This window comes from Ambystoma mexicanum, chromosome 6q (genome assembly GCF_040938575.1).
Source record: "Ambystoma mexicanum isolate Mex_15411 chromosome 6q, UKY_AmexF1_1, whole genome shotgun sequence".
Lineage (NCBI taxonomy): Eukaryota > Metazoa > Chordata > Amphibia > Caudata > Ambystomatidae > Ambystoma > Ambystoma mexicanum.
Genome location: NC_090937.1, coordinates 1,593,653,054 through 1,593,670,669, shown reverse-complemented (window position 1 = coordinate 1,593,670,669; position 17,616 = coordinate 1,593,653,054).

The following is a 17,616-nucleotide window of genomic DNA, read 5'->3' as shown; positions in this document are numbered from 1 at the left end:
AAAGGCACGTGACACCAAACATAGGTCACTCATTTAATCTAAACATTTTCGATTTTAGTGTCTTTAAATCCAGTGCAACTTAAACTGCTGACTCCATAGCAGTTTTGTTATAAGCATTGTTTTGGGCTCTTCATTTCCCAGATTTTGTAGGCACACAACACTCCATTCTACCAAATGTCTGCTGGTGTCCAGTGAATATTTTGCACATGTTGCAATGTTTGAAAATAGGCATTTTGAGCCTGCCTTCAGAGAAACACAGGGTGGTTTTAAAGCGCTTTGAAGCTAACCAGCGCTACTGTTTTTCCTTTGGCAACCCATTTCCCTCATGGCAACCCGGCCTATCATTCTCGCACTGGTGGGTGGCAAGTGAGGCAACCATTTTGGTGTGCGCACAAACTGCGCAGCTTTCCTGGATTTCGGCGCACATGTGGGTTTTCCGCCATCTTGAATTTTCTAAGCCCACAGCACCAAATGTTGTAGCATGATAGCTTAAACGTGGGTCAGGACACCCAACAAGACCCCCCACGCGACTGCACTTTGAATTTGAGTCGATGGGGAGTCGGGTGCACAAGGGTTTTGACCCACGCACCGGTCTGTCCGCATAATCTTCTTCCAATTCTGCAAATGGCACAGCTCAGCATCTTCTTCTCCATCCGGTACTGATCGATCGGTTCTCCTCGCCGGTCCTGATGGGAGTATTGGGCGGTACACAGGGCCCATCGCGTCTCTGCTCCCGGTCTCCGGATCGTCCTCCTTGGCCCGTCTCCAGGTTTTCTTTCTCCTAGGACGACAAAGGAAGAGCGGCAATACCTACTCATAGACGTTTTTCCACCACTGTTGAGATAGTGGGGCAGCATATGCATTTCATCATCACGAAACATTACATTCTTATTTTGAAAAAAAAAAACAGTATAACTAAGAGACAGTTTCATGCAAATCACAATATTTTAGAGACTAGATGTGGTATGTTTTATGATTGGAACTGAATTAGTCCGAGACAGTACCCGCTAGGATTCCAGAGGATTCCTCCAGTTGTTGCAGAGCGTGCCTGGGATGGCAACACTTCAACTGGTTTATGTGGACCCACTTGTCTTCCCCCGCTGCCAAAGGACCTTTGGGGATGTGGATTTTGTAGGCCACAGGGGAGATTTTGTCGATGATCTCAAAGGGTCCCTTCCATGTAGGCAAAAATTTGCGCTGCTTGGCCTGGTTCCTTTGGAAGTTGTATAGATAGACCCGGTCCCCCACCTGATATTCCTTCCTGGAAGTTTTCAGGTCATAATGGGTCTTCATGCTATCAGCCGATCTTTCTAGATTCCGCTGAGCGTAAGCAAAAGCATGTTGGAGGTGTTTCCTTAAATTCTCCACATACTCATGAGTAGTGGAGGCATTTATCAGTGTCTGCTCTTGGGTCCTGTAGAGCAAATGCTGGGGAAGCACCATCTTGCGCCCAGTCATCAATTCAAATGGTGACATTTTGGTTGCAGATGAAGGGGTAGATCTGATGGCCATTAGGACCAGAGGTAATCGGATATCCCAACTTGGCCCAGAATCTGCCACAAACTTCTTTAATATGCTCACAATGGTTCGGTTATATCTCTCTACTGCCCCAGAAGAAGCTGGTCTATAAGCAATATGCAGCTTTCTCTTGACCCCCAGTATCTCCCACATCTTTGTCATTACTTCACTGGTGAAGTGGCTACCTCTGTCTGACTCAATCCTTTCCCGGGAAAAGATGTGGTTAATCATCAAGGCAGCTGCAGTTTCTGCCTTGCAATTTGGGGTTGGGAGACATTCCACCCACTTGGTAAACAAGCATGTCACAGTCAACATGTACTTATTCCCCCTAGCAGAGCGAATCACAGGGCCTACAAAGTCGATTTGTAAATCTGACCATGGCAGGGTCATCCCCCGCTTTTGGAGAGGCGCACGGTGCGTGAGGGATGATGGCTGAAATTGTGCACACACAAGACACCCCTTCAAGTATTGGTCGAGGTCCTGCCCCATGTGTGGCCAGTATGCAACCTCTCTTAAGATTTCCAATGTTGTGTGAAACCCCCTATGACCGGCAGTGGCCGCATCATGGGCGTGACTTAACATCAGGCTTCGGAATGAGGTAGGAACCACCCACTGATCGTGGCCAGCTTTGGATTTCCTTACCAACAAACCGTCTCGGATCCGGAACATTTTTGGACATTTCATCAACACTCTTAGGTCCTCTTTCCCAATATAATCGGTATCCGTCAGGGGAAAGTTCTCAGGGTCCTCAAGGTGCTGGTAAAATTTACCAATAATTGGATCCCCCTTCTGAGCGGTAATCAAATCAGCATCAGGGGTCTCCTTACTCCATTGTACAATTGAAAGGTCGTTGTGAGCATTCGTCTGGGACCTAGTGATAGCAGTGACCTGGATTTCCCCCAACAGGGACTCAATCTCAATTAGATCCCCTTGGATGGCCCCGGTTTTGGCCAGCTGATCAGCTAAGTCATTTCCAGTTTTGTCTGGTCCCTCTACTTTGGAATGACCCTTGATCTTTTTCCAGTAGATGGTCATCCCATTCGATGTGACCAGATCATCAATGTTTTGGATCAACTTCCCATGTTTCAAGGGTTTGTTGTTAGCACATAACATGCCTCTGGTTTTCCAATTAACCAGGTGCTCCACGAACCCGTTCTGTACATAATCCGAATCGGTGATTATGACCAGTTCGTGGAGTTGATGCTGGACAGCAGTGAGGATGGCCTGATGCACAGCCATCAATTCTGCCACCTGACTACTTCGGGGACCAATTTTGTATCCAGCGGAGGGTTCTGGGGACTCATTCACCCATGCATTCCCTACGCCGGCCACCAGTTCTTTCTCCCCGTTGTTGTCAACATGGTAAGAGCATCAATCCACATACACAGTGGGCATTCCCTCACACTCTTCAAAGACTTTGTGGGTGGAATTAAGGTATGCCTCCATGTTGTCCTTTATTTTTAGACTTTCGTCCTCGAGACAGTTTTCTCTGGCACAATCATGCAAGTCAGCGAGACCTTGCGCGAGGGGACTCTTCTTGTTTTGGCCATATCGGACCTCCACAGGAAAGCCTTGCATTGACAAAATCCAGGAAGTAATTCGGGAATTACTCACATTTCCGGCCCGGATTCTGTCACTTTGGAGATATTGCAGAGGCTGGTGTGGAGTCTCCACTATGATGTGTTCCCCCTGGATAAACGGGCGGTAATTCTTCAATGCCCACACCGTTGCCAGGAGTGCCTTCTCACAATCGTTGAATTTTTCCTCCACAGAGGATAAAGTTTTGCTCGCATAGGAGATTACTTTATTGACCTTGTCATGCTTTTGGTATAATACTGCCGTCAAGCACGTATTAGAGAACCCCGTCTCCAGGAAGAACTCCTTGTTTCTGACAGGGTAAGCTAGGCAAGGCGCTTGTGAGAGGCTTCTTTTGAGTTGTTTTACCGCCTCGGCTTGTTCTGGACCCCATTCCCACTTGACCCCCCCCCTTCAGGAGATGAATCAGGGGTCTGGTGATCTCTGCGTAGCCCTCAATGAACTTTCTGCTGTAATTAGTCAGTCCAAGGAGGCTCCTTAGTTCCCGCAGAGTTGTGGGGTCTTTCAGTTTCTGAAGTGCTTCCACTTTCTTTTCCTGGGGACAGAGGCCCTGAGGAGTAATCTCATGCCCCAAGAAATTAACACGGGTTCTACACCACTGTGCTTTCTGAAAGGAAAGTTTTGCTCCGGCGGCCCTCAACTGTGTCAGAACATAACAGATCTCCGCTATGTGTTCCTCCACAGATGAACTTTTGATGAGGACATCATCTACATAAGCCAGGTTACCCCTCGCACCCAAGTCGGGCATGGCCTTATGTAGGAAAATGTTGAATTCATTGCCGGAGTTGAGGTATCCGAAGGGAGTCCGGGTCCATGTGTACTGCTGGCCCCCAAAGGTAAAAGCCAGTTTGTATTGGTCCTCCCTGCTGACAGGCACGTTCCAGTATCCATTGGTCAGGTCTATTGCAGTGAATACCTGTGACCCCTGGATCTGGGCCAGCCCTTGGTCAATGTAGGGCAGAGGCCATCGGGAAGTATGGACCCATTTGTTGAGCTCCCTGAGGTCGGCGCAGAGTCTCCACTGGCCGTTTGGCTTCAATATTCCCAGCACCGGATTATTGAAGGTGCTGTGGACTGGACGGATTATTCCCCGGGACTCAAGGTTCTTAATTATTTCAGTAAGGGACTCCATGGATGCGAGAGGCAAGCGATATTGCTTCACAAACACTGGGGTCATGCCAGGGTCCGTGGGGATTGTTGTTGTGTGGATGTCAGTGCGACCACAGTCATATGAGTCTACCGCAAAGAGATCTTGGAAATCCAAGAAAACTTGTTTCAACTTTTGCTTTTGTTCCAGAGTCACACAGGCATCAGCTAGGTTGACTCTCTCTTCCACCATCTGCCTGAAGCCTGGAAAGACTTCTGGTCTGGCTATCTCCGCGGCCTCCTCCAGCTGGGTGGAGAAGTCTCTGGTCAGAGTGCTGATTTGGACCGGAGGCTTCAGGTGGGAAAGGCAGCCCTCATGGACCTGGAAAATCACCTCATCCCTCCTGAAGTCACAAGTCACATCTTCCTTACCATAGGGGCAAGAAGTGTACACCAGGAAGTTCCCCCCATGCCGGGTAAAAATCCTGTCTGGTGTTGTATGGTCCTCACTGTCACTGTCAAAACAGTCCTTGGGGTTTGGTCCTAACAGTTCATTACCTAAATCAATGGAAAAATGTCGGTCATCAACCGCCATTCCAACAATGGTGCCTGCGGCTAGAGTAATACTCTTTAAGTCGCTGTTATCCACCTCTATTGGAATGGTGTCATGTTCTATGTTGACTAATGGAGTTGGGTTTACCCCCAACCCTTGCTGTTGGAGAGAAGCATTTAGATGTATGTAAGCATCAGGGTTTTGCAAATATTGTCCTCTTTTAGCTTTCACTTCCAGGGAGAATTGTCGGGTCCTTTCTGGGATGGTGACTTCCTCTTTAATCTGAATTTCAACTGCATAAGGTAGCAATTGAGCTGACCTAAATGCTTTTTCTGGATCATCAAAGCCCATGGGATTATCCGCTAATCGGGACCAAGCTTTGAAGTTTATTAGGTCCAAACTAATGGCAAAGCGATTGAGAATGTCACTGCCTAAGTAAAAGGCGGCAGTGACGTCTCGCACGACCCAACAATTATGGACTATGCTCTTGTTGCCAATGGAGATTTTGAGCATACACCTGCTTGGCAGGAGATGTTTGGAATTAGGCGCTTCCAGGTCCATTTCCCATTTGTCTATCACTTTGAATGTGGGAATGGCTGGATCTTTTGGGAGTTGGCGGAACATGGCTTCGCTGATGAAGCTCTTACCGTTGCTCACACACACTCGAGCGAGAACAGAGTCCTTCCCATCATTTAACTGAACAGGGATGAACAAATGCTCTCCAATTTGCTGAATATCAGCCAGGCTCTGAGCTGATTTCACATCTTTCTGGACTATAGGAGTGGGAGTTTCTGATTGTGGATTAGTATAGAATTTCAGAGTGTTTCCTTCCAGCGTGGAATACCACTTTAGACTGGAAGGAAGGTTGATTTTCGGAAATAGAGAGGACCCCCCATCACCAGTCTGTTGTCCTACTGCTATTACTGTCACGTCTGGAATTTGGTTGTTCTGGAAGTGGAATTCTACTTGGTCAGATTTTTGTTCAACCATGTGGCAGGTGCCGTTTAAACTAGCATGGTTAACACTCTGTTTTAATTTTATTGGTCGGCTAGTCTGGGTCCAGAGGACCTTGTTTACGCAATCTATTAGGGGTGACAACCTTCTCAGGAGGTCATTCCCTAGTAAACAAGGGGTGCCCTCTGGGGTCACAACTATGACCGGGTGTTTCAACTTATGTCGCCCAATTTTAATGTCCAAATCTGCCGTCCCCTCGACGGGAATTTCCTTCCCGTCAAAGTTCTGCAGTTGTCCAGGAAGAGAGGTGAGAGGAATTTGGTAATTCTCTCCCCTTCCTGCATTTAGTTCGTCAAAGGCCCTTCTGGACAGAAGGGTAGCTTGAGATCCAGTGTCCACCAGTGCCAAAATTGTACCCTGCCCCTGTACTTGTACCGGGGCATAGTATCTTCCCTCCTTCTCCTCAAGGGGGCACAGATAATGTACATTTTTGGACAACTGGTGGGCTAATTTTCTGGTTTTGGACATGGCGAGAGAAGAGATTTGGGCAGAATTCTGTGGAGAGCCTTGGGAATCTGAAAGAAAAATTTGGCAACTGGAGATCAGAGCCATTGTGGGTTCCCCTGGCTCCGGTTCTGGGCCGCCCCCCCCTTTTTGGAGGCAGTCACCAGGATGGGTTTGAACCAGGGGATTTTCTAGCTGTTGGTTCTGGGATGAGATGGTGGGCGGCGGTAGCTCAGTCTCCACATCTCCCCAGTCTGGATTTGCATCCCTAGGGACCCATTTTTCTTTGGTAGGAGTTCCCCCCTCCCTGAAGGAGAAGATCCTTTTCCCAGGATCCTCTGAGGATCCCTCTCCCTCAAATCGGAAGATCTGTACCTCCTCCTCAAACTGAGTCTGTTTGGGTCTTTTGTTTCTCTTACCCCCCCTCTGCTCCTTAGGAGACAGACTTTCAGGGGCAAGAGATGTTGTTTCCGGTTCCTGGGTTTCCAGGGGCTGTTTACAAGTGAGGAAGGAAGCTTCCTCCAAGGCTTTACACCCCCCTTCCCTTCGTGCCTCCTCCCTGGGAACCGGTGAGTTATCGGGGTGCTGCCCCCGTCATTGTTCTGGAGCACCAGGTCCAGAGTTGGGTGCGTTCTGCGCCGGCATGCTGATCTGAGGGTTCTGCTGAGCCCTCAGTATGTGACCCATATCCCGCGCCATGTTTTGAACCTGGCGCTCTAACTGGGAAACCCGCTCAGGCTGATACGGGGCCCTGTTTTCTCCCCTGGGCTGATCCCGGGAAGGGTAGCTATCCCTTCTTTGGTAGTACCCCTGGTTGGGAAGATTTGGGTACCCCTCCACCCTTGGCCTCCCCTCTCCCGGATTCAGTGGTCTGGGCTCAGGGAATTGGGGAAAGAAGGATGGATGGTTTTGGGGCTGAAAGTCGGGTGGATATCTGGGGAAAAAGTTCTGCCCAGGGTTTGGTAAATTTCTGCCCTCCTGTGGGAAGTTTGGAGGGAAGTTCCCTGGGTTTGGTGCTTGGCTGGATCCCCCCCCTTGGGCTGGAGGAGTCCACACATAACCCAGGATGGGTCGATTTCCCTTGTAACGGGGACTTACATAATCAGGAGAGCGAGGGACCCCATTTGTGGGGCTGCCTCCTTGGCTCCCTGTCTGTGACTGACCCGAGGACCTCCTGGGCCTAGCATTATTAGGTGCAGGTAGGTTTTTAGGCCCCCCCATCTCCAAATCCAAAACGGGGGTGACCTTTACCTCTGCCACCTTGGTAGCAGCAGGGGTGCTGTTGGCTTTGGGGTTTTTCTGGGCATTACTTTTGCTATCTACCGGTTTCTGCACCTCATAGATCCGGGTAGCCTGTTCAATGACCCAGTCTAAAGATCTTTTCTCGTGAAAATCCCTCACGAGCTGGGTCATGATATATTTGGGCAAGACATGGAAAAACGTATTAATAAATTCTCTGCTATCCGTGCGCACCCTTCTTGTGGTCTGTGCAAAAGCACGCTTTAACTCCTGCACAAATTCTTGTGGGGCCTGATCCTCCCCACATTGCAAATTGTAGGCTGCCTTGCGAGCCTCTTGAGGATTTCTGTGAACAGAAAAATGTTTCAAGATGGCCGCCTTATAGGTGGACCATCTTAAATGATTTTGGTCCTCCAGCCCCGCAAAGAAACTGGAGTATTCCGGGGAGAAGGTCCACTTTACATATTGAATGCAGCTTTGGCCGTCCTTCAAATGGAAAGTCTCCATCATTTGCTCAAACAGCTCTAAGTGCTCCCAAACAGAATACTTAGCGTTCTTATGGTAAGGCGTGATGACGCTCCTGATTGCCTTAATCTGTTTTAAGGGGTCCTTAAGCAAGGCCCTTTTTGCCTTATTGGCTTTTTTGGTTCGGGTAACCCTTGTCCATTCGTCCTCGGACTCAGAGGCACTGCTCCCAGAGGTTCCCGTCTGTTCTTCCAGGTTTTCCCGGATTCTGCGAGCCTGGGAATGGCTGGCAGAATGTGGGGACCTGGTCTCCTGTGTCCTGCGCAGTTCAGAGGAGTCTTCAGATTCCTCCTTGCTGCCAGGATTTGCTGGGTACCCCCCCCCACTGACCTAACTGGGCAGAGGTTTTCAGGATGCCCTTAATGGGCCTATTCTCCCGGGGTTCCCCACTGAATTGCACCATGCTTGGGTGCCCATGCCCAGATGCCCGCCCATCCATTCCTGGGAGGTACTGGCCTATGAGCCCCATGCTTCTGGCTGGATAGTAATCTGCCATCCCTGTGGCCCGGTGCTCATGTGCGCCAGGGGACATGGGGGTGGCAGAGTCCAGGGACTGAGAAAGATAAAGGCCTCTGGTATTAGGGCTCCTGAGGTTATGCTCCTGAGTTTCCCTTTCCCAGCGAACCTGGTCTCTATCCGCCTCTGCTCCCTGTTGCAATGCAAGAGCCTGCATTTGTGCCTTCAGTTCCTCAGTTAAGGCCTTACTAGACTCTATCAGTCTCTCCTGCATCGCTACCTGTTGTTGGAGTCTATCATTGCGCTGGCAGAGAGCCTCATTCTCTCTCTGTGTTTCCTGATTGGTCCTGGAGCACTGGGCCAGTCTTTGCTGCAGGAGGGTTACCTTCTGAGCTGTGTCCCTATTGGCCTGCTCCTTTCTTGCTAGAGCATCCTCCACCCTCCTGGTGTGCTCTAACAAGTTCTGGTGTTCTTTTTGGAGGTCACCCAGTCCCTGGTGGGCCAGGTGATTTTCTTCCATTTTCCTTTTTAAATGGCAGACTTCCTGGCCTAAGGCGTCTCTTTCCTGACTAAGAGCCTGCTTTTATGCCGCCAGGTTGTCCCTCTGCCTTTGAAAGGCACCAGCTTTCTGGCGTTCTTCATCAAACTCTGCCTGGGTATCCAGGTCTTTCAAAATCAGCTTGTTGCTCTCTACCTTCACTCTATCTAGATGACTTTGCAGGGTGGCTACCTGCTCCGTGCATGCCCTGTTAAAGTCTAATTGTTGCTCCAGCTTTTTCTGGCTCTGCAGTAAGGAGTCCAAACTGTCTTGGTGCTCCTTCTGCAGGGCCAGAAATCTAGTATCCTGGTCAGCCTTTTCCTGTTGCAGTATATCCATATCCTCCTTTATTTTAGTGATGTACCGTCTGCTGTCATTTTCTGACTCCTGGCTCCTCTGCAGCCTCTGCTCAGAAGAGTCCAGATCAGATTGGGCCTTCTGTAATGCCATCTGTTGCCTATTTGCCAGATTTTGGCTTTCAGCACATCTATCCTGCATGTCTCCCATGTATAGGTACAGGTATGCTGCTATCCTGGCAATCTTATTGTGTTCCTCTTTGGCTTTAGGAGCCATATATAGTTCACTCAGGGCCACATGTAAGGGACCCTGATCTCTATATATATCTGACCCTGTTTCAGTGACCTGTTGTGTGATGGCCTGCAACCACGCATCCTGGCCCTGTTCGGTCCATTCACCTCTCACAAATAGCTTATGCAAGAGGTGCTCTCTGGCTATTTTCATGTCTACTAAGGTCGTCATTCTAGAGATTGGTCTCTGTCCTGACTTACAGAAGTTTGTATTTTATTTTTGCAGAACAGAACTTTTCTTGGAGTGTCCCTTTTGAGGAGTGCTTTACAGCGTAACACAGCGTGGTGATCCGACCGGATATGTGTATCTGGTCAGCTGGCACGCTGTATTAATCTGCACAAATGGTAAATCTAACCCAAACGTCCGGCCCGAGCCCCCAATTTGTCAGAGGATTCAATTCAACACTACAGCTAAGTCAATGCCTAGTCTGGGATACTGAATGGAAACCCTTATTAATATATCTTTATGTGCAGTTCATGCGTTCTGGATGACTACCCCTATATAACACCCCTCTCTTTGAATAACCCTGACCCCACTGAGCCAAGAAGTAGTTCTGTTTTGCAAGTTAAAAGGTTTAATTGATAATTTAAACAATATATATATATCACGCTTTATAATAAATTAAAAATTGAACAGCACACTTAATCTGATATGATAAAGATTAACAACGGAGAATCTGGCACTAGCACACTTCTTTATAATCACTACGGAGTTGACATGAAATGGATAAGATAGCAACAATACTTTTATGGTTTCAATAGATGCAATGTGGAATGAAATGCAGTACAGAAAATAACTTGATAGGATTTCAGCAAAAACAATGTAATCACTTTCTTGGACAATTCACCCCCCCTTTTTATGCAATGCAAGGAAATGGAGGGAAGCACACAGTTCTCAGAAATGCAATCAAATGTAATTCAGTTCACCCCAGCAACTTAGACTACAGAAGTTGAAAACACAGGCCCAAATGCTTTTAAATGTGCTGGAAATGAAGAAAAAATATGCTAAAATGCTTTTAATTCCCTCTAGAGGTTCAGGGTGAGTGGTATCTAGTTAATATTAGCTCAGGCTCACTCTTGCAATGATTCAGGGATGATTAGCAGGTTAAACAATTTCTGGCAAATGGAAGGCAAGCAGCAGCGGATTTTTTTTACACGTGAAGAAATTTGCAAATCGCGGTAAAAATTCTATCTCTATCGTTTTGGGGTCCTAGGAAAGCCTAGGATCTCAGCTTCCAGATGAAAGTTACTGCAAGTCTCTACGACAAACGGTCGCGGAGATATGAGTGATTAAATAAAGGTCATTTTTCAGATTTGAAATTTTAAAGTTCAAAAAGACAAGTGCAGCTTGCAACTAGAAAATGACAGGTGACAGCTTTGCAAATGACAGGTGACAGTTAGGAGACAGTTCTACTTAGATTAAACTAGATTGAATTATATTATTTTAACTAGGAGATTGGTTCTGCACAGTTTTCTAGGTACTCACACTATATTCTTGAGTGAAATGGGCTCGCCATGGATCTGGTCAGGTTTTAGACGGGTCTCTGGTCTCTGCACTTCACAGTGATCTGGGTCTGCTCTCTCTCTCTGGATTCTGAAGATTGAGGGATTTAAAGTCTGGATCTTTCTGCACAGCTTTCTCTGGAGATTGATGGAGGTAAAGTATGGATTTTCCCGGCAGAGCTTCCAGCTGCAAATGGATTTGAAAAGTTCCTATCTGTCCTGTCTCTCTGCTTTTATGTGTTTTAAAATGGGTGTGTGTGAGCAGCATCACTAGCCAGCCCCTCTCCACTTATCATTGGCCAAGCTTTCATTTCTCCCCTGATTGGGGGAGCTAAGTTGTGTCAGAGTGATGTCAGCCATTTATGATCTCTTGAAAAAACTCCCATGTCATCTGTGCACCCAAATCTATATATGATCAAAACACATATTTCACAATTACACAGTTGTTTGAAATTACATACCCATGTCACATATCACATGAGGTATACTCTGTCCCAAATCTGCTGTTTCTAGGAGGTTGCATTCAGAAATGGCACATATTTCACTTTTTAACTGATTTTGCCATTTCTGACATTGACCCCACTTTACATACATGTGCGCAGGGAGTAGGGACATTAATTGATGAAGTTTCAGATTTTTAACATGCATACATTTAGAGTAATATCCACTTTTCCGCTAAAACCCCCCTGAACATACCACCGGTTCTAAAAACCTCTTAAACTGTGGGCAGAAAAATCACAAGAATTATGGTATCATTTATAAAATTTTCACATGTCCGCTCTATGAATGATCCATCTTTTTAAAGTTATGTTCTGGCTCCAAAGGGGTGTGGTTTACCCTCAGCACAAGGTTGAATTTCTGGTTTTTCCAGTTCTGCCAAGCCAGCTTGCTCTCACAGGCAGTGCTCCTCCCCTTTCCTTCAGGAGGAAGCCACTTTTTACGACCATTTACGACTCCTGCCATAAACCATCTGCCTGGGTGAAGGGGGTTACACATTGTTCAGAGCTCCTGTATTCTGTAGGGGGCTCCCCTTAATTCAATTATCAGAGAGATGGTATATCCTTAGTGTGGCCAGCAAAAGGCAGATAGGCCTGGGAACACAGTTGTGACTCAAGTTTCACTCCTGATGGGGGTAGCTGTCAAGCAAAATCAAGTTCCTTAAGCCAGACTTTCAGCTGTCATGTTTTTTTTTTGTTGCTTTTTAAATTAACTTGCAATTTTACACATGCAGCTAGAATGCTGATTCTAAGTGCAAAACTATGACATTTCAACAGTTACAAAGGCATGTGACACCAAACATAGGTCACTCATTTAATCTAAACATTTTCGATTTTAGTGTCTTTAAATCCAGTGCAACTTAAACTGCTGCTCCATAGCAGTTTTGTTATAAGCATTGTTTTGGGCTCTTCATTTCCCAGATTTTGTAGGCACACAACACTCCATTCTACCAAATGTCTGCTGGTGTCCAGTGAATATTTTGCACATGTTGCAATGTTTGAAAATAGGCATTTTGAGCCTGCCTTCAGAGAAACACAGGGTGGTTTTAAAGCGCTTTGAAGCTAACCGGCGCTACTGTTTTTCCTTTGGCAACCCATTTCCCTCATGGCAACCCGGCCTATCATTCTCGCACTGGTGGGTGGCAAGTGAGGCAACCATTTTGGTGTGCGCACAAACTGCGCAGCTTTCCTGGATTTCGGCGCACATGTGGGTTTTCCGCCATCTTGAATTTTCTAAGCCCACAGCACCAAATGTTGTAGCATGATAGCTTAAACGTGGGTCAGGACACCCAACAGTACGTGGTTGTGTTAGAGAGTTAAGTCATGCATTCACATTACAGAGGTGGCATTCCTAAATACCAGGCTTGGGTTGACTGGCAGTTCCAACCTCTACTCTTCTAATTCCCTTGATGCCAGGCATGTGGTGGACACTGCAGGCCTTTTTCTTTTCCAGGGCATGAGGGTGAGTGGCTGGAACGTGCCATCTCATGTGGTAGCTCCTGCTGGTGGATAGAGATTAGTGTCCAAACCCTTGTCTTCAAGCCATTCCACTTTTTTGCAAGTCTTCATTGTCCCATGATATAGTGCCAAATACTACCACCTTCTCACATAGCTCCAGGCGGTGTCCTTCCTATGGACAGAGGATTTTTGTTCTTGTGCTCCAAATAGCACGTTGGCATGCCTGACTACTTCATCCACAAAGACCTGGAGCTCTGCCTCACTGAACTTGGGTTTTCAAGCCCACATTTCAGGCACCTTCACTTTGCCTTTATCAACAGGCATGTTTGGAACTGTTTCTAGGGTCTGATGGCAAAAGGAAATTGGTGCATCAGAAAATGTTGAGTTATAAAAGAAGGCCACCGCTGATGTTCCCGTTTGTGGGATGATGCTATTTCCACTTAGCTTTGATTCCATCGGCGGAGTTACCATTCAGTAGTTGCTCCAATTCCCTGGTGATAGTGATAATTCCACCAGGCATTGGGGATTTACTGAAGGATGTTGTTTTCTGCTGCTAATTCCGCAGAATTAGATTACCGCTACAATCGATGGTTGGGGTTTGCACATTGAGACACATAATTTGGTGCTAATTCTGCTGGTCACAATCACAGTGATGGTAATTCTATACAGCGTAATTAGCACCAGCTACCTTTAAACACGTAATGGGCCTCATTCCGAGTACGGCGCTAACCAATGGCGCTATTAACGCCTTGGTTGACGCCGTACCCGGACCGGCAGCGCCTTGGTGGTTTGCGGAATTACCGCCCCATTCCAAGGTTGGCGGGGCGGTAATTCCCCAATCCCCATTTACCCTTCCCCATTCCCATTCTTGCCCCATAGGGCATAATGGGAGTGGGGAAGGCGTCAATTACGCCACCGTAAATTACGGTGGCGTAATTAACATCAAGGTCCCTTAGCGCCATGGTATTTAACGCCTGCTAAAAGCAGGTGTTAAAAGCACCATGGCGCTAAGGGAACTCGGAGTATGGCGGTAAGGGATTACCGCCACCGCTCTCGTTAGCGGTGGCCGCTATCCCTTACCGCCATACTCGGAATGAGGCCCACTGAGGCTGAATGTTTCTATAACCCCTCCTAAAGATGTGTATTATCAAAGTTTCCACAGTGAGGGGCTTTGATAATACAGATGGCCCGACAGCAATGCTATGATGACTTTGAAGTTCCACGGGACATTAAATGATGATACTGAGATCTTCTTGCAATAATGTGTTCTATTGGAGCGCCTGCGGATAAAGAATGTGCTAACATTTATATAGCAAACATTACCAACAAACCATCTCTAGGCACAGCAAATGTGGGTATGATATTAAAGTCTATCCCCCAAAAATGGTGTGTGGTGATTCCACCATCCTCACAAGCATAATGTTTGATAATGGTCCACATGCATTGTGTCTGCTAATACTGAATTTCATACCTGATGGTTTGTGATTATACTGAAATACCCACAAGTGCTTTGTGGGAAGATTTTAAGATTAATACTGAGGTGATGTTCATAAACATACCATGAGCATAATTGATAATATTGCAATTATGGACCAGGTTGGTGTGTAATGATATTAAAGTGTTCTTTGATCACGTAGAAGTCATAACCCCACTGCTGCTGAGAATGAGTGAGTCACTCTTTTGGAAATACCTTCCCAGTGCTAAGAACAGGACATACAGGTTTATAATATATTTACCACAAATATTTTATTTTTATTTCTGTTTGTATTTCTAGAGTGCTACATGCCAAAAAGTGCTTAGTAAGGCAGGAAAATGCATGCAGGGGTTCAGGAGTTAACAGGGGTGCTGTCTAATGTTATTGAAGTTACTAGATGTATGTGTAAAATGATGTCCAAGTATCACAGGGATAGTGACAGATAATATTAAAATTCACACTGAATATGCAAATGTAATGCTGTGCTCTGTCTGTCTCGCTAAACAAATAGTTTTTTTTTAATGAAATCACTTACCGGTAGGTGGTGTGAGGTGATAATGAAGTGCCCACAGAGATTTCTTTATTTCAGTTATTTTTATTTCATTTCTTGTAGCACAAACCTAGCTTGGGAGCAGTGGCGAGCTTTACAGTAGGAGAATGCCACCATTGGTACACAGTATCACAGTAATGTTGGTGGAGGGAGGGAATGAGTTGTATTCATCTGGGAGATATTGTTGAAAGAACCATGTTTTTGGTGTTTGCAAAGAACTGAAGGATGGTAGGGGCATTTTGAGCCTCTGCTCAGATATCGGGCATAGCAAAATAGATGTGTTTTGGTATTACATGCTCCACAAGGAAGGGGTTTGAGGATATTGGGGTCCCACAGGGATGGTGTGCATTGCATAGAAATCCCAACAGGAATAGCATGTAATTATGCTCAAGTCCCCATAAAGCTGATATATGATGGTACTGAGGCCCCAAAATGATGATGGGTGGTGATGTGCAGGTCCCCACAGGGATGCAGGGGTGTTGTTTGATGATATAGAGGTCTTCACAGGGATGGTGTGTCATGGTATAGAAGGCCCCACAAGAATAGCATGTAATTATGCTCAAGTCCCCATAGAGATGCAAAGCAAATATATTGAAGGCTACAAATGGATGGTATGTGCTGATGTTGAGGTCCCCACAGGGATGATATGTGATGATATTGAAGTCCTCACATGGATAGTGTGTGATGATGTTGAAGTCTCCTTAATGAAGATGTATAATGATATTAAAGTTTGCATATGTGGGCTCTTTGACAAATGTCTTACAGATATATTGAGTAATGATGCTGACGTTCTTTCAAGGAAGCAAAAGAGAGGTTTTGTGAAGATGTTGAAGTCCTTTAAGGAAGTATTTATCAACCGGAGTGTGTTTTATGTTACCTTTAACTCATGGAATGCTAACGTAACATCAAGCTCTGCTTAGTACATGGCCAAATCAGAAATCTCACCTGTCAATGGGGGTCATTACGAGTTGGGTGGTATTCCGGCTGTAAAATACACTGGAATACAGCCCAATGGACCTACCGTTATTGCCATTTGGTCTAGTGGATTCTATGGGGCATTTTTGGCAGAATTACTGCAGCAGTAATTCAGCCACAGTAATTCCACTGAAAATGGGCAGAAAGTCAGCAGATTTACCTCCAGTTCATAGCTGGAGGTTAATACTGCAACTTTCTGCCAAACTCATAGTTGGGCGGTACAGTAATGCAGTGGTAACGGTATTACCTCTGCATTTTACTGCACCGTCCAACTGGTATTGAGGCCAAATATGTTTAGTTACTCTTCTGCACACTGTTACTCCTGATGATCCCTTAATTGCACTGATCTTTCTCTCAAGCTCCATTATCCTTAGTCGATGCGCTAGTAGCCGGTCACACTTCTCACATCCTTCGTAGTAACTGCATCTGGTTCTGAACAGTAGTCTCTCTTCATCTTCTAAAAGTATTTTTCAAGTTTATTTTTCTTGATTTTTAATACTGAACATAATTCTGTAGTAGGATTTACCATACATTGTGCTTCAACTTTACCTATGTCTTCTTTCAACAACCTCTCTTCCTTTTCCCATACTTTCCATTTTTTTACTCGAGAGGCCAATCAATCTACAGACACTTCATTTGTCCAGTTGTTTTCAACAAAAACCATAACCTCTTCCACAATTTTCTTTACAGTCTCTACATCATTGAGCCATGTAGTGTTCATTTTCCAGAAGCTTGTTTTTGGCATTGGGAAGGTTGATGATAACTCAATTGAAACTTGTGCATGGTCAAATATTAAGATACTGACAATTTCTGCCCTTTTTACATTTTCTGTACATATACTGGATGTTAAAGGCAGATTAATACGTGAGTATGTATTATGTCTACCAGAATGAACCTTGTAGCACCTCTCTAATGCCTGATACAATCTCCATATATCTAGTAAATTGAACTCTACCATAAGATCTTCAAAGGCTCTTTGTTTGACCCCTCCTCAGAACTCAGTGAGTTATCACTTCTTTCCCATTTTGGATCCATTGCCACATTAAGTTCATCCCCCAAAATGAGGTTATTTTGGTCTTAATTCTGTATAAACTGAGCCAGAGAGACAAAGAATGATCCATCCCCCCATTTGGAGCATGAACATTGCAAACACTGTAAGCTGAAATTTGATACATTCATGGTGATACATACTTTTCTTCCATTATTGTCTTTTTTGCATGTAATTCCAGATATAGGCAAATTCTTCCGCACTAATGTACAGATCCCTCTGGAACTGGAAATACAAGGTGAGCAAAAAACCTTTCTTACCCATCCCTGTTTCAATTTCTCAGGATCAGTATCCAATAAGTTAGTCTCTTGCAATAATGCGATATCAGCCCCCATTTAATTTAATTGGCTCAAAATCATTGTTCTATTCTTTGCACAGTTCACTCCATTAACATTCCTGGAGAACACTTCAATATAATCCTTGCTTCTGTTCATCACTGTCAATTTGTCTGTACTCAAACCTGTGAGAGTCCACGGACCATGACCATATACAGACACAAACACACAACCAAAAAACACACACAATAACTTGGTCTTGTCTAACTCAACCCTGAAG